Source organism: Montipora foliosa, chromosome 5, assembly GCF_036669935.1.
Source record: "Montipora foliosa isolate CH-2021 chromosome 5, ASM3666993v2, whole genome shotgun sequence".
NCBI classification, from domain to species: Eukaryota; Metazoa; Cnidaria; class Anthozoa; order Scleractinia; family Acroporidae; genus Montipora; species Montipora foliosa.
Window position 1 is genome coordinate 38758527 of NC_090873.1, and position 18688 is coordinate 38777214.

The window sequence follows — 18688 nt, forward strand, 5'->3', positions numbered from 1 at the left end:
ATTTTTCCAGGAAATAAAATTGGAACGAACGGTGAGAATGTTTGAAGAAATGTTGACTGTTTTCGTTGAATGTTTACGTCCTACATTTCACGTTTTTTTTTCAGCTTGAGCACTGTTAAAAATGATGTAAAAATGTTAAAGGGAACGTTGAGAGCATCGTTGTTTAAGGCTGTTTAAGGCTGTGAGCTACTCAATAGCGAATTAAGCATGAGCAAAACCTATTGACGCAAAGGGGGAAATTGTCGTCAATTAGCATCTCGTTCTAACAAAACGTGATCGAAACACTTACCACTCTGTGTACCCATTGCTGCAGTAAATACATGCTAGCGTCGCAATTAAAGACCAGCCCTTAAGCTCCATGAAATAACATAATCTCGCAGTTGGCCCTCTTTCAGTCGGCGTGATACTTTATTTAAAGTATTGCGTGCAGCGCGAATGCTGTTCACACCCGGATTTTTCCAGGCCTTTTTAACGCTACTTGAATTCCTTTGAAAGACAACCGTTCTCAAGTATAAAACGTCATGGAATTTCAACAGCTTAACTGAAAGGAATCTTTAATTTAAATCGCGTCATTCCAAAATAAATGCATGTGATTGTTGCTTTTGCTGAAACAGCTGATGTGCACCTGTAATTCAGCTCATCTAAAATCAGAGAAGAGAAAGTACCTGTCGTGTTTATTTCATTAAGGTAACAGAGGGCCTTCGTTTCTTGAAGCAGTAATATCCGCTAAGACATTAAAAATTGAAACAAGTTGATTCCATAAGTTTCTTGTAACTAATAGACTGACCAATATACGGGTTGTAAACGCTTAAATTATTTGTATAAGAGACTTTATGTATCTGCGAGGGAAAACAAACAGACGGATATAAGAATGAGTTAAAATCCCGCATTTATTCGGATGTCGCTCCCAATACGGGGCAAGTTTGTTGCCAAGAAGGACTATGAACAAGATGTTAAAGTTCAAGTCTAGCTAAAGTCAGTTGTTGCGAATGTTCTGTAAATGTCCGATCGCCGGTTTTTCGGACTAATATTTTTTGGACTTTAAAAATACCCATAAAATGACCGAGGCATACTAGAGTAATTTATTATTAACTTATTATTCCTTCCGTTATTGGTCACCAGAGCCTTGTGAAATTGTAAATTAGAGAAAGTTAAACATCTTGAGTGCCTGTGTGTTTGTAAGGAAACAGTAAGTATTTGCATCCCAACACACTTCAAACCAGATTCCATTTGCGCATGTTCTGTAAATGTTCGATCGCCGGTTTTTCGGACTAATATTTTTTGACTTAAAAAATACCCATAAAATGACCGAGGCATAATAGAGTACTTTATTATTAACTTATTATTCCTTCCATTATTGGTCACCAGAGCCTTGTAAAATTGTAAATTAGAGAAAGTTAAACATCTTGAGTGCCTGTGTGTTTGTAAGGAAACAGTAAGTATTAGCATCCCAACACACTTCAAACCAGATTCCATTCAAGTCGCGAGATTACATCTTAAATCTTGAAGCAAGGGTGGCACAGTCGGTTAGTGCGCGGCCTTGGTGCATAAGGTCCCGAGTTCGATCCCCGGATCTCACATCCTTCTTTCGACTTCTTTCCATTCAGTGTAGCCTAGGTAGCTTTAAATACCCTTAAAACGGAGCACTGATGGAAAGAGGGAGGTAAAATGAGCGCAACGTCGGCTTCCTGGGAGAGTACTCTCTAGAGAGTAAAGGAACTTCCGACGTTAAATAACGTGTATCTTTACCTTTAAACCTTTCAGATTCTTTGATGGAATCGACATGTACCTTCCGAGTATTCTAATGTCTTTTTATGTATACATATGAATACGTTCACGAATTTTGAACTGGATGAAGAAAAATAATTCATAATGATTTACAGATCTGAAGATGTATTTGAAAAATAAATTCTCGTGCGTGTATGATCTAGAATATAATGTATTGACACAATCAATTGTTGACTGAAATTTGCAATTGGGATAACTAATCAAGAGAGTTTTTATCCTTTCTTTATTAGGACTAGTGCTTTGTGTTGTGTATCACAATTCGATGTCTTCTCTGATTGGTCGTGCAGCTATGGGATACGAGTGGCAAAGCGATGATACTGTTTGAGAGATAGTTGTTTGTGCTTACCGTAATTTAGTTTAACCGATATTTACGATCCGTTTTACAAGCAATATTGAAGAAAGATTTTAAACTTTACATGTACCGAATCTAATGCAAATGAGAAAATTCTATGGTTTCGCTCATTTGAATTAGATTCGGCACATGTAAAGTTCAACGTTTGAAACGGGCCTTATCCTCGGTTAATGAGGGAACAACTCTTCCACTCGTGCTCTCTGGAACTTGAATCATGCACCAAATTGAGTGAGGCTCTGTACTGAGAAAAAAATCAATAATTAATTATCAAGAAACAAAATATCGTTTTAGTTATTACGAGCCACTTTCAAATACAGCAATAAAAACTTACCCATGTATAGTTACAAAAGAACCGAAACCGTCAATGCCATGATCGATATGTTAGAACTACTAGTGATTAAAAAAGATCTAGTTCATAGGTATGTGTTATTAATCTCTTTTCAGTTGTCTGGAAAACGGGTTACAGCTGTTATCGCAAAGGAAATGAAAACGCTATCAGTGTTTTTGATTTGTGTAGCCATTTGTCAAATTGTCGACAAAACAAAGTCGCAACAATGTCCTGCATTTGGATCTGAGGAGTCCATCTTGGGATGGATGTTGCAAGGACACATCTATCAAACAATGATGGCCAATATTGGCCTTCATTGCCTTTCGGTCTGCCTCAAGGATGATCGATGCCAAAGCTTCAACTTTGTGATGTCTCTCCATATGTGCGAATTCAGTGATCGCACCAAGGAAGCCAGACCTGAAGATTTTATTCCTGATGCAGACAGATATTACTTCAGAAAATACATAAACAGAGGTAAGTGGACTTTAACAAGCTAGGTTTGTTGCATGGAAAAGACTGCTCAAACAAAGATAAAGAAAAATAATACTAGTTTCTCAATTTCAGTCCCACTAGGCTCCATCTCTGACCTAGCAGCCACGTCCTGCAAGGAAATTAGATGAGTGAAGGAAGATCACCCAACGGCAAGTACTGGATGTCTTCAATAAAGCCAGGGATTCCAGTTCTTGCATTTTGCGATATGAAAACTGAAGGTGAGATCTGATAACTTCACACTTCTGTAATTAATCTTCTTCTCCATGTTCTTCTTCATCTCCATTAGCTATATCCTAACGTCAGGATTTATGTAAATCATCATCTTCATCTCCATCTCGAGCCTTGTCTTCATTTTCACCTACATCCACATCTAAAGCTCATCCAATTACATCTTTATACCCCTTATATTTAATATCTGGCTCTATTTCCATTTTAATCCGCAGCTCCACCTGCAGCTGCCTCATCTTTTTTTAACTTCCTTTTTCTTCTCTTAACCTCATCCGTGTATCCTGTTCTCCTGCAATCCTTTCACTGTCTCGTTCTCCACCACTTTATCTTCTTCCACGTATTCTGGTTCCCTCGAAGCAAAGCTACCTCTGTCTTTTCGGTTGCCTTATCCTGTTGAACTTAAAGCAAAATAATGGGGCGGGTTTGGAGATGGACTACATGCTAATCGCGGTTAAAATTGTTCCTTTATGTTGTAGATGTTAACGAATGCACTGCTTCTTCACCTGTGTGTCATGTAAATGCTACATGCAACAACACTCTTGGTTCCTACAGGTGCACTTGCAAACCCGGATATGCTGGGGACGGAAAAACTTGCAAAGGTAATTTAAAGTCCACCAGAGATAGTTCAAACAATCATTTTCTAAAATAAGAAGGTAGTAACTTTGCACGCAAATCTAGAGTAAGGGCTACAGTCAACGATTTTGAATATTACGTCTTTATAAAATAAACACGTTGAAACCCGGGTCAGAAATGTGTTTTTTAGGACTTGGTCAACTCAATACCTAGCTGGGATTAGATACCATGAGAACTTATTAAAAGTTATCTCACGGGTGACGGATGATAATCCAGACAACAATTTAAGTAATAGATAAAATATTCGCGTCCGACCTTTATGGGCATTTAAAACGGCGAGCCCCAGGCGAGCCGTTTTAAAGCCCATATAGGAGTTTGGAAATACTTAGCATTGAATTTAGCAAATCATTTACATAAAGCTTTTGTAGTAGAAACATGGCTGCTCGTTTTCGGTCTCCAAAGAGTAAAGAAGAAGAAACCAGTCTAGTGTGGGAGCCTCTTCGAAAGGAACACAATACAACACTAAATGGGGTAGAAAAGTCTTCGAGTAATGGCAGCAGCGATGGCAAAATAAAATGCAATGTTAGCAGTTGTTGGAGTGGCCGATCTCAAATGCGAAAATGCTCAAGATCTGACCTTTTCAGTAGATCACTTGTCGCCAAATACGCTAAACGTTTGGTTGAGCAATTTCGTTTGTGAAGAGGCCAAGCAAAATGGAGAGCGTTAGCGGCCCAATTCGTTTCATTTGTTAGTTTGTGCGATTAACTGTCGTTTACCTTAGACGGGAGGAGAGGATGCATTATACTTTCTTAACAAATCACGCAAAAGACAAGTAAATTGTTACGTAATAGTTGTGATTGAAATTTCAAGCTTGTGATTGATTAATGAACATTATATAATTTTACAGCCTCGTCTTCATTAAAGTTAAGCATACTAATTACGCGAGCTAGAGATTTTATAAAAGTTAATCATATTAATAATTCAACTAATTTACAATTTATCAACCCCAGCCTTTTCCCGCTACCTATTTAATCCCTCCCAGTGCTTTCAGACAGTTGAACTTTATCTGGATTTACACACCTATATATCTGACCTGAATAGTGCGTTTTTCTAGGCAGTCACCCTTATGAATTATTAGTGAAGTTTACAAAGTCTCTTAAAGTTGATTTTTTTTAAATTCATTTTTAGATTTTGATGAATGCAGCGCTTCCCTTTCCGTTTGTCATGTAAACGCATTATGCAGCAATATCTTTGGCTCTTATCATTGCGCTTGCAAGCTGGGATACGCTGGTGATGGAAAAACATGCAAAGGTAAACTCCAGAAGAAAATACTAGATTACAGTTCACATAACCAGTCACAGAGCAGCCAGGTCGACAAGCAGTTTTCACGATACTCCGGCTTAAGTTAAAATGATTGTTACAATTGTTGTTTGGGGATGATCTAAGGCTGCTGTTACACAAGTCCTTTCGTACATTCACTAATAAACGTCATTTGTTATTAATGAAGTGTAAATTGGTTTCACGTGAAATACCTAGAAGGAACTTCTTAGAAGGAAATATTAGCAAATGTAACCAACTTTCCTCTTCCCGCACAAAAATACGCGGGTGTACATTCGGAACCAAATCCAAAATAAACGCCATTTTAATAAGTAACCGGCAATTATATAACGCTATGTACAATTGTGCAGTAACAGTGTGGTATTGCTTCATGATTGGAAGTAAGTGCTTCCATAATCTTCAACTGCGGTGCCCTCGGCATCTCTGCAGGATTTTGCCATACTGGCTTGGGGACTAGAGTGCTATCAGATCCCTCTGCGATTGTTGCATGCGGGTTTTGCGGATGGGGTTGTATCTGGTTGGCCCGCATGTGCCTGCTGATTAACTGTTGTCTTGTTGGCCCTTCTTTTGGGGGTTTCTGGAAAAATGTTGGTCAGAGAATGTGTACTGTGATCGGGCCTGTACCTCGGGCCATTGCTAGAGATATATATGTCATTCTCTTTTCACGAACACCCGTGACTCTGCATCAGCGACAGGGATACTAACTGTGGGCCGGTATTTGACTTCGATGTCGTAATGAGAGCAAGAAAAAAACAGCAAGCTTGGCAGACGAGCAGGAGCTTCGGCGAGTGCATTGTCGGTTTCAAATATGGTGTGTCTTCCCACTATATACGACTGGAACTTCTAAAGACCAAATGCTTATTTGTTTATTTTTCATTTATTTTTCGGCGTGGCGATGATTAATACTGAGCAAGATAATAGTTGAAAAGTGGTCTTTTGAACGATTTTTTAGTTCTCTTTTCACGTATAGATAAGGGATTATCATTCCAATAATAACATCCTATAACTGTTGGGCAGAATTTTCTTATATTTATTCTAAAGCTACTAGGATTTAGGTGTTGCAGGGATGCACTTCTTGTATCATAATTATATTGCTCAGATACCAAGGCCGACGTGAAATTAGATGGCTTTTTATCTACCAAGTGATCATAAATCAGTTGGCAGGTATTTAGCTTAACAATGTCAGGGAGCTCAGTTAGGCCAAGGTTTACATAATGAGGCGTAGTATGATCTCGAAGTGGAACATCATTAATAACTCTTACAGCTTGGTTTTGCAGCTTTACCAATTGTGATACTGGAGCTTCGTAATTATTACCCCACAGAATGCAGCCCTAGTTTAAATAGGGGTAGACAAGTGCGTAGTAGATACTAATCAAAGACTGCTTTGTTAGATCTCGTTTCAGTTTTGCGATGATATTTCACTTTTGCTGATTTTACTACTAATATGTTCAATGTGATCATGCCAAGATAAAGAGCAATCAATAACTAATCCTAAGTATTTAATGTTGTACGACTGCTCTCAAGTATTGGTCCGCAATTTTTAGAGGAGGGTGTACGTTAGAATTAACATTTTGTCTCGGTTGGAAAACTAGGTATTTTTGTTTTACTCAAAATTCAGAGTTAATATGTTAGAACAAAGCCATTCATAAATTGCTGGCAATTCGGAATATTTATTAACTGTAGCAATGAATCTGGGTCCTTACCAGTCACAGTCAGCGAAGTATCATCGGCAAATATTCTTATGCAATAGTAGTGAGGTGCATTAATAATATCATTTTTTTATATAAAACAAGAAAAATAACCGGACCTAAGATCGACCCTTGGGGTACTCCTGAGTTTATTTCTGGTAAGTCAGATTCAACGCAATATAACAAACATAAACGTTAAGTTGTGATAATAGGATATAATGGTTGACCGTATCGAATGCTTTACTTAGGTCTAGAAATATGGAAATAGCATGATTTCCTTGGTCAAGGGCTTTTGTTATCTCATCTATAAGGTCTACCACCAGTCAACTGTGGTCATGCCAGATCAAAAGCCATAATGATTTGGTACCAAAATATCTTCATAGGTGAGATAAAATGATAATTGGTTAAGAATGCATCTTTCAAAAATTTTACTTAGTGCTGAAAGGACTGATATGGGACGATAATTATTGCATGAAGAACGAGAGCCTTGTTTAACGATTGGTATAACTTTGGCAATTTTCAAGTTTCAGGAAATATGCCATGTTTTAAGTGACAAATTTATGATATGTGTCAGCGGTCGAAATATTTCAAGTGCAGCAGAAGATAATAAGAGCGGATGTACGTTATCATAGCTAAAAAATTTCTTTGTGTCAATACTTTCTAATAGTAGATAAACCTAGGTTTCATTTACTTGAGCCAAGCGAAATGTTGATTTTTTCCTCTTCATATAGGTTGAGTAGTGGCGATCCGCTTTAGGCAATTTCGATGCTAGTTCAGTCGGAACATTGCAGAAGTACCTGTTAATAGCATTTGATATTGAAGATGGATGCCGGAGATCTTTATCCTTAACTTTCAGATTGTCAATGTTCCAGGATGGCCGCTTTTTATTGTTATAAGGTTAACATTATCACACTTTTTTTTTTTTTGTTTTTGCGGAGTCCTTAAGTACACTATCGTAGTGTAAGGTTCGTAGGTATCAATTGAGACAATCCTGTTTGATAATTTTACATTGCTTATGATAATAAATATTTTGAGTTGGCAACCATTTTTTATAGAGCTCGTTACAAACTTTGATTGATTTCCTCAATCCTTTCGTCATCCAGGGCTTGTCGGACTTATTTTTTTTTATATTAATCGATTTAAGCGGTGCATGTGCATTGCTAATGCTATTGAAAGTATGAAGGAATCTAGTTAAGCTTTCGTTTACATCATAGCTCTTGTATACTGTTGTCCAATTAGCATTCCTCAATGCTTTTTGAAAAGCAATGTTATCGAACCTTTTAAAATCTTTAATTTCAATTTTATTGGGGAAGGGACTTAGCGTAGGGTCATACGAAAGAGTAAAGACTGGCAAATGATCAGCTATCTCTAGGGCAATGCTACCACTAGTACTTGAAGACACAAAGTTATGTAGAGCCAGGCACTGCATCTCTGAGTATCTGGACTTTGTGTCGGTTAACCATCTTGATGCCATGGCTACCGAATTCTCCTTACCGCTTTTACCAATCTAGTGCAGCCGGACTCCCAATCCACTTTGTATTAGGCATAGATAGAGCTCTGCCCTGCTGGTTTTCTTCCTACTTAAAGTGGGCATTTTCCTTTGCGAGGGTGGCACTCAGCAATCTTGATGGAAACGGTCTAGATAGGTAAGTAGCCCAAGGATGGATAAGAGTTCCTTAGTGTTAGCTGGTGCAGATATTTTTCTAATTGATTCAAGCTTGTCAACTGCAGGGTGGATGCCTTTCTTTGCTTGTGTATGACCGTAAAATTTGACACTTTGTTATATGGATATTAATGACATGGCGGAGTTGACACTCACGTGGTCAGCATGTCTAAGAAAATCTTGTCTAAGAACCTCTTCCTCTCTGGAACCGAAAAGAAAACCAGCGTTAGGAATGTTACTATAAATGTCATTCATTTGTTGATGGGAGATATCTTGGGGAACTATTATGCCAAAGAGGAGACATTTGAACCTGTATCGCCCGCAGGGCGTATTGAACGTGCACTTATAACATGCGAGACGCGTGAGCGAGTTCGCTGTGCAAGTACCAAGTTAAAAACTGAGAAAAAAAATCTCATGATGTTGGGGAAGGATCTCGTCGATACTGTGGCTGCAGCGATGCTCACACCGAATGTACCAATTTAATTTCTTAGGGTCCAAGCATAGCCTGGCCGTCTTTTTCCCGTTTGATGTTTCTCTGATATTGCGAACAATGGTGTTGACCCAATCGGTAGGCCCAGTTACCTCTGTCATAATGTCTTCTGCGAGAATCTTGTCCAAATCGGCTTTGTGTAAAGTAAGAATATTTATCGGTAATGTACGGGAATAGAGGGCACTTATCTTGGGGTATTATATCAGCTCTATGAGGTATTAAACACTTGGGAAACTGCCAATCTGGTCTTCGTATTCTTCTAGGCCTATGGATGCAGGCTGTACCAGGCTTGCAAGTCGGGGGGATGTTTTTTCCTCGTGTGGTGTTTGGGTACTTGGGAGCTCCTGGATGTATATAGTGATGATACCGAATTCTTGTGCAATCTGGCAACCGATCATAGATGGGTGATCCGGGGCCTGAGTTGTCTGTGAAGGTTACTTTGAGAACGATAGCGTCAAAGTTGCTGGTGGAGGCTCCTCTGCAGCCCTTTAAGACAGCATTGCAGGGTTTTATTTCAAGAGAAAAGCCAAGTCGGCAGATCATCCATAGTTAAAACACACGTGTCTGCACCTTCATCTACCCTCATTTAGATATTGTGTTTATCATAAATTCAGACAGTGGTAATTAATGATCTTTCGGGGAATCAGGGTTGTGTAGTGGTCATCGATCGTGACTACCACCTCTGTGACAAAATTTAAACTCTGGCCTCGGGACGTATGTAGGCTGAGTTTCAGTCGATCTCTCAACCTCACTCCTCAGGTCTCTCTCCGGGTACTCCGTTTTCCTCCCTCCTCAAAGTCAACTCCCAGTCAATCACATCTCGCTGGGTTTGCGGTGCTCTGAGATCACACATGGATTGTATGGCGGAGGCCAAGGGCGCACCCACATGCAATTGGTCCTATCTCGTTGAGCCTGTCGATCCTGAAAAGCCCTTTTAGGGAGCGGTCAACTAAGCGCACATAAACTTCTACATTTACATTTACGAATGTAAGAATGATATATACATATGAAATGAAATGTTGGTAGAACCCACTGGGAACTCGGAAAAATCCGAGCCCCAGATGGGATTCGAACTCACGACCCTCCGTGATCTAGTCGGATGCTTTAAACACAGAGCTACTGGAGACTCTATGGGGAGCGCTGGTGAAATGTGAGTCTTTGACTCGAAATGCATCACGCAGCTACAGAGTCAAACAACGACTGACAGCATAGCTCATACCTTGTATCGCGCAAGTCATCTTAAAGCATATCTGAGATGCGGCTAACCCATGCGAGCAAACGTGAAAATCTTATACACATATGAAATGAAATGTTGCTCTTCACAGAGTCTTCAGTTGCTCAGCTCTTAGAGCATCCGACTAGATCACGGAGGGTCGTGGGTTCGAATCCCATCTGGGGCTCGGATTTCTCCGAGTTACCAGTGGGTCCTATCAATATTTCATTTCATATTTACATGTACATTTACATTTACGATTGGGATAACGGCTAACGCTAAGCTAACTGAACTTTCACCGCGAAGTTGTGATGGTGTCGAGGACTACTGTAATTAGGTCGGAGTCGTCATCGCCGGTTTAATCGTGGGCCGTGTTCTCTTCGTTGCCCAACTGTAAGTGGATGGTATGGCCTCTTTAGCCTCGGATTTGAACAATTTCGTCCACTTGTTTGAGTTGTGGACTCTCTGGAAATGGCCTGTTTTGCTGCAGTACGTTCATGATTTGGTATGCAGGCTGGTCACGTATCATAACTACCATATTTTTTAAGACATTTAATGCAGCCCTTGTGTTTGAATTTAAACCTCGACTTGTCTGGTAGCTGGAAGTAGAATGGTGGGCTTTATTTGGGATCGTCTACTCTTGAACAGTGAGGGGGAGGGGGTTGTGTTGGGAGTTGTACCAGGGTTTCTCTTACTCTGCACAGACTGTACACTGGCTTTATTTTTTTTAATTAAATGAGTTTTCTTGATAAATAGAATCCGTCCTAACGAAGTCTGTTTGCAAGCCTAATACCATTATATCTTTGAGCGTTTATTCCTTCACGTGAATCTTCATAAAAACGAAATATTTCTATGCAACTCCAGAATACAGTCAATCGAACGCGCCCTAAACACGCGCGTTATTTCATCGGCTCAGGGCACATCTTGAGGTAATAATTGAGAGGGTTTTTATAGTAACACTTGAAAAGAAACGGATAGGTAGAAAGTCTAGAGCATATGGAACACTGCCTTATATAGCTTATGGAAAATCACTCAGCTTAAAACCTTGTCGACTCAAAACGCTTCTCGGTTTATTGTTTTCAAGATAGTAATTTACATCCCAAGATAAGGGGCCCTTTGTACGTTTTTATCTTTTTTTTTTTTTTTCCCGATATATATTTTTTAATTTAATGCAGGGGGATAATTTGTACACCCAAATTATGCAATAGTAAATGTAGGTCACCGTCCTCATTTAAGAGTAAAACACCATCGAACCTGTCTATCTCGATTATTATAGATCGAAACAACAAAATTTTCCACGTTCTCGGAATGTGCGCGCTTATTCGAAAAGAGTTATGGGTCATTATTCAAAACTTGTCTCACGTTTTTTGAGAACTGTCCCAGCGTGTATGATCGACTTACACATTTGACCAATTTGTAAATATTGACACACCACATGCGCAGGAATCACCTTAAATGCTGGGTTATAGGCGCTGTCATCAATAAGGATGCCAGCTTTAGTTAGGAATTCATCTTGTGGCATGTAGCCTTGTTTCAAGCATCTCAGCTGGTACCGGGAAAGAATTTAATTGCTTTTGGGTCTTGCTATTTTAACACCAATTTAAAACTTTATCTAGCTTTCACCCCTTTTGAGGTACATACGTACTTAATTGACTACTCCTCATAGGGAAGTTTCAGGGCCCATGTAATCCAAGCAACAAAATAACAGAACAGAACAGCAAAACTGTCAAGAATCCCAACTGGCCGGAGGCAAAGCATTTAGTTATTTACAAGTGCAGTTCAAAAGTTGAGCCAGGGACTATCGGGATAAAATGTAACGAGACGTACAGGAGAGCAGTTTTGTAACCTGGGATCTATGGATCTCAAGGCGGGCAAGCGTCCTAACTAGTAGGTAGTAGTAAGGGTAAGGAAGTTAAGACCAGGATATTAAAACAACGTTGGTGGGGATATGTAAAGTTCATATTTCTGGTGAAAACTTGAAAGCAAATGATCAACTGCTGCTCTTCTAAATGACATCATATTTTTGTTGAAGATTTTAACGAATGCAGTTCATCTCCTTCACCCTGTCACGTCTACGCAAAATGCAAAAATACCGAAGGGTCTTATGTGTTTTCATGTAAAGCTGGATACACTGCGAATGGAAAAACCTGTAGTGGTAAGGGAGTCCAAATAGCTGTCAGGACCACTTTTGGCCACTTTCCAAAGACAAATCCTGTTCCTTGGTGTATATAAAAGGAAAATATAAACTTACAAGGAAACTACTGTACGTCATAGCACATTATAATTTAAGATGATTAACATTTGTAGAAAACGTAGTTTATGCTTGAATGATTAAATGATTGAAAAGCCAGCTGCTTAAGATTAGGGTCAAGGCGATTAAAGAGAGTTGCGGTACAATAAACAAATCGAAAGTGGACTCTCTCAGCTGCGCCTCGTGAGTCCACAACATTTTGATGACGAATATCGTTGTCGATAAGAGTACGCTGAACCACGTTTGATTTTTTTTTAACCACAATACAGTCGAACCTTTCAAATACGGACACCGAGGGGACAGAGCAAAGTGTTCCTATTAGAGAGGTGTCCGGTGTCTAGAGGTCAAGAATATTACGTCACTTTAAAGGCTCCATTGATGGCATTAAGCGTTCTTTAAGTCAAACCTGACCCAAACAAGTCTTTGAGGTGCATTTAAATTGTTTAATGGACAGTACAAATCATTACCATACAAGCTGTACAATTCCAAAAACATATGACAAACTATAATACAGTTTCGGAACAGTAACAAGTGCAGCGGACACCAACATACAGTAGAGTATTTAATGAAAGTTCTTTGTTATTGATTCATATTGTGTTAGAGAAGTCTGTAATGTTCTTCTGGACAGCATTCGCCAGTCGTTTTTTGACGAACAACGACTGAGCTTTTGAAATAATCTTGCATAACTCATCAGCCAAATTTCATTCACCTTATGCAGTAAAAAAAAAATCAGAAACATGGTTAAGTTTTGAGGAAGCCTCACTATATGACTTCACTTTTAGCGGCTCTAGCGCTTGAAGATCATCCAGCTCCAAGATCTCTTCATCGTTACTGCCTGCACCTTCATTGTCACCATTGAGTCTGATGACAGACTTGATAGGACCTTTCCTCTCAGTTTTCACCTAACTCTTGACAGACTGGAAGAAGACTTTCGTTTGCAATAGCTTCGTGTGCTGACAGAGCAGTGTCACCACATGACTCGTTCAGTAACATCTCAACCTGAGAAACCTCATCTTCCAGGTCTGCAAATGGGTCCTCGTCATCAGGCGGTTCTACAGCTTCAACTGCATTTCTCCCTTTGTCTTGCACTCCAGCATTAGGGAAACACTTAATTATAGTGGATGGCTCTAAGGCTTCCCAGGCCTGGCCTATCCATCTGATGGCATGTAGTAGGTTTACAGACTTGCACACATCTCCAGCTGTTTCACAGTCATCAATTAGGCTGATCACGTGAGTCAACATCAGCTTTGCGTACTTTACCATGAAGGATTGAATGATCCCCAAATCTAAAGGCTGGAGCCTCGAGGTGTAATTCGGCGGAAAATACACAATTAATGTTCGGATATTTGCCTTTCATGTCGTATGGGTGACAAGGTGCATTATTGAGTAGCAAGAGGACACTTCGACTTCCACGCAGACACCTCCGATTCAGGAGGATATCGAATTCCATCCAAGTCTTTTTTTTTGATGAAAGGAAGTGCATGGAAGGTTCGAAAGATCTTTGATGCTTTTAAAACAACGGGGATTTGCTGACTTTCCGAATACTATCGGTTTCTCTTTACCCCCTGCGGTATTAACAAAGAACGCACATGTAATCCTCTCCTTGGATTGTTTGCCACCTCTGCACTGCTTTTCTGGTTCAGAAGGGACTTTTTTGGTAACGCACGGTAGAATGTTCCTGTCGTGGGGGCTGTAACCTGCGAATATTACTGGTAACCGCTCTTCCCAAGACTGAACTGTTTCCTCGCGTACTTCATTCCCTTAATGTTGTATCGGATCGTGAATTTCTCTAGCCATCCATTTGAAGCTTTAAACGTTTGCTCCATGCCCATTTGAGCGGCTACTGCTCAGGCTTTCTGCTGCAAAATTGGTCCCGAAAGAGGAAATTCAATGTTCTTACTTCTAGCCTTTCTGAACCACTCCAACATTGCCAAGTCGATGTCTTGAAATCTGCATGTTCTAGCTCTCTTGCTGGCCGCATTTCCACAAGCCGTGAATTTATCGAGCAGGTTTTGTTGATCGCAGGGATGGATTGGATCTGCGTTTTACCACATTGAAACTTATCTGCAATTGGTCACAGTGCTGTCGCTGGATTTTTGTTTTTCAATATATTTTAGTTCTACCTTTCCTTGCGGCAAAGTCAATTCCTTACGTTTCGCCATTGCATACCATTCACGACACTGAGGTGAGGAAATTCATTCTGTAATCATGTTTCGTTGAAGAGCTAATTTCGATTCATGCTTTTAAATTTTGGGAACCAATCAGAAACCATCGGTACCACAACTACAATTAGCGGAACGGAAACAACAGAAGGATAGTTTTTGCATTTCAAGTATTAAACACCTCAGTGGCTTTCCTTCAGTTTTTCGGTCTGAAAACCATTCAACGAGATATGGCTAGCACTCCGGTCATTAAGCGTTCTATCATGGTTAATTAAGAGGGTTTCATGTCTGCAAGGGGTGGTGTACTCCTCACAACGGAGAAAGTCTACAACTTCAACCAGAACCTGAGAACCCGAAAGACGCAAATGCAGTCAGCGTATTCAAGGATAGCCGAGTTGTAGGGCACAAGCCTTTGATGTTGATCAATACGAAAGAGGGCTTGGGACTTATAAGACATTTTCTTGTAAAGCCAGGGACCAATGGAGTTGTCAACGTATGTGGGAAGGCAGTTAATCGGGGCGGAGGATTAGCCATGGAGATCCCATGTGAATATATTTTCCCCGGACCGCAAAAACTCAAAAAGCGTTAGGAAAAGTGCTTGGACCTTACAGAAAACTCAGCTGTCCGTAAAGACAGTCTTTCAAGTGAGGATTTCTAGAGGAAAGAGATAGAAAAAGGAAAGCAACAACTGGAGAATCTTCAAAGAATAAGAAATCTAGATGATAAATGGCAATGACATGTCGATATACAATTGTTCCGGATTGAAACAAATGATACTGTTATTGATTACATTTTAATGTGTCCTTGGACAAACAGGAAATCGTGTTAAATAAGAACTGTCATCATTGGAGTGTCCGCAATACAGAGGTTAAGCCTGTATGAATTTTCTCTTTGGGGCCAAGAATTAGTGTCTGTCGTCCGTATTATAGAGGATCCGTATTATGGAGGTTATTTTTACAAAGAGTGTATTTGATTTCAAGGATTATACGAGCGGTGCGTGTATCTATTTTAAGTACGAGTTGTAAATAAAAGGAAGAATTACTTCGGCTCTACTGGGAAAAGAAAATATTGCGGAAATATTGTCACTTATATGCAGAAAATAATGAAAGAAACAGCATCTCCCTTTGTACCTATTTGATGATGTTGTATCTCTCTGACAGACCTCAACGAATGCAACTCATCTCCTACGCCCTGTCATTCCAAAGCCAAATGCACAAATAATCAAGGATCTTATTTGTGCTCATGTGACGCTGGATACACAGGCGATGGAAAAACATGTACTGGTAAGATTGTCCTTGTTGATATGATACCTTAGTTCAGTCTCCATCTCCATCTTTATCCCCAAGTCAGAGTTCACCTATATTTTCATTAGTGAAATAATACTTCTTATCTAAAACAATTATTTTGCATCTCTATTCCTTCTACTCATATTTCAAACCTACTTGGTTAGTTCCAGGAACTATTTCGGTGTCTGAAACTCTGCACAATGAACCTACAATTGTAAAATTTCGTTACTTAAGCATTAGATTAGAGTCAAGGCAATTAAAGAGAATTGCACTACAATAAACAAATCGAAAGTGGACTCTCCTAGATGCGTCTTGTGAGTCCACAACATTTTGATTACGAATATCGTTGTGGATACGAGTACAGACAACGCTGAACCACGTTTGATTTATTTTTTTACCACAATATTTGATTTCAAGGATTATACGAGCAGCGCGGGTATCTATTTTAAGTACGAGTTGCAGATGAAAGAAACAATTACTTCGGCTCTACTGGAAAAAAAAATATTGTCACTTATATGCAGAAAATAATGAAAGAAAAAGGATCTCCCCTTGTACCTATTTGATGATGTTGTATCTCTCTGACAGACCTCAACGAATGCAACTCATCTCCTACGCCCTGTCATGCCAAAGCCAAATGCAAAAATAATCAAGGATCTTATTTGTGCGCATGTGACGCTGGATACACAGGCGATGGAAAAACATGTACTGGTAAGATTATCCTTGTTGATATGATACCTTAGTTCAGTCTTTATCTCCATCTTTATCCCCACGTCAGAGTTCATCTATATTTTCTTTTTCATCTCCATCATCATCATCTTCATCTGTTCATACAACTCTATTCGGCATTCGTTGTCTCCGTAACACTTGTGCCAAACTTTGGAATTCCTTATCCATTGATCTTTAGGAAATCAAGCAGTTTTCCAGTTTTCGTCAATATATCAAAAATTCTTTGATTGATGTGGTTATAATACTATTATTGATTCATAATGTTTTAAGATAATTTTATCCTTGACTGCTATTTAATTAATGAAGTAATACTTATTATCTAAAACAATTATTTTGCATCTCTATTCCTTCTACTCACATTTCTGAACCTACATTGTAAAATTTCTTTACTTAAGCACTAATTTTTCTTAATTATTATTTCTTTTACCCTTCGAGCAGAGTCTCTTTCGATCTTCCTAGATAAGTCGGGAAGAGGAAAGTAGTCTCTGCTCGCCGCCTTCACATTGTTTGATTTGCCGCTAATCCAAAGAATTGGATGAGTCAGTCCAGTTTCGACTTGTCAAACCTGTTTTTTTAATTTTTGCGCATGATCAATCGCCACGCGTCATCAATATTTAGAAAATTTACAACAGCGTGTTAATTTTAACTGTTAGATTTTCCATGAGCTTTTCCTATGTATCGGTTACAGAAACTAGTCCGCCAGAAACCTATAAATTTTTCATTAAAAAAAGAATGAAATGGCATTTTAAGAGTATGGACTATCATGAGTTTCCAGTGAAATATTCCTTGATTGTCGTGTGTTTGCCAGATTTGATGGAAAATATCCCGACTGTTTGTTTTCGTTTTGTGGTTTTGTGGCTAATGGTCACGCGTGGCCGACACCGAATGCATTTAAATTTTTAACGCATGCTCAATACGAAATGTGCAGGCGGCGAGCAGAGTCTACTTTCCTCTTCCCGACTTATCTAGGAAGATCGAAAGAGACTGAGTTTTCCGTGCGCTTTCAAATCCCTCGATCCAAAACGACCGAACAAAAGCGACAAAACCGGGACAAAACAGGTTTTTTCCGCAAGCGCAATCACTCTGACCAGCCGTCGTATGTTTGTGACTATTCTCTGGGAGAGGGAAGGGGTTCTTTTTTTCTTTTTTTTAGTCGTCCTCAGTCTTCAGAGTTTCTACAGCCAGCTCGGGTTGAAATGCTAGAAAAAGTCAGTAATTCCCAGGCAAAGCCTCTATCAATAAAAAAATTTCCCAGCCAGCTCATCGAAACACCTGTATTTTTGCCTGCCAGCAAGATTCCTCTGGGGAACAGATAATGTGGGGAACAGATTCGTTAGGTGCCCCTGTATTCTAGACTACCGGGACAATTACCGGCACATAAATTGCGTGTTTTGATATACTTTTATGGAAAAGCTTGCTAAGACTTGCATCACAGACGTTATTCCTGAAGTCAAGTTACTCATTGACAAACCTCGCGCATTCTTCACGGAATATGTTAAACTGTTACTATGTATCACGTTTTATTGCCTGTAGTATTAAAGAGATTTTCAAGAAACCCTCCAGGAATCAAATACTCCAAAAACAAATAAATGCCGATTATATCTCGGAAGAAAAAATGTTACGTCACTCGTAATATATGGGTACAGGATTGATAGGGAAGCATCGTTTCTTGTCCTTCCTGTTTTTTGACATGGTGCAAGTAAAGCGCGGAAGTAACCACCATTAATCGTCTCTTTGAAAGAATAAACTTCGCTTTGGGAGAGTTTTTAACCCACATTACAAAAGAATTTAAAACGCGAGATTTGAAAGAACGAATTTTTACGTGATCTCAGGCATCGATCTCCCGCATGAGTTTGTCTTTCTTGGAAACAGGTTAATGGAGCGCTACACATCCCAATAAAATCATGAAGCTACAATGGAGGAATTACATGATAAAGGATATTTAAGTAACTTATGATTATTTTTATAAAAAGTCACCAACTCTGACATAATCATAGGGAACTCTCCTTGGGAAGCTTCAGGGTATGCCAGTAGGCAACGCCCAATCGTACTTTCTGTTTAATTAACCTTGTACTTTCAGGCTCCTCTGCAACTGCTTAAATTGCATAGT

At 39.4% G+C, this 18688-nt stretch overlaps 1 protein-coding gene and 1 pseudogene across 1 annotated transcript in view; one reads left to right on the forward strand and one right to left on the reverse strand.

Annotated features, from left to right (window-relative positions):
- The window catches only part of LOC138004092 (uncharacterized), an 888878-nt gene that overhangs the window by 232811 nt on the left and 637379 nt on the right, over positions 1 to 18688 (reverse strand). The gene's annotated exons all lie outside the window — the stretch shown is intronic.
- LOC138004149 (uncharacterized) overlaps positions 1 to 18688 on the forward strand; it is a 34194-nt pseudogene that overhangs the window by 383 nt on the left and 15123 nt on the right.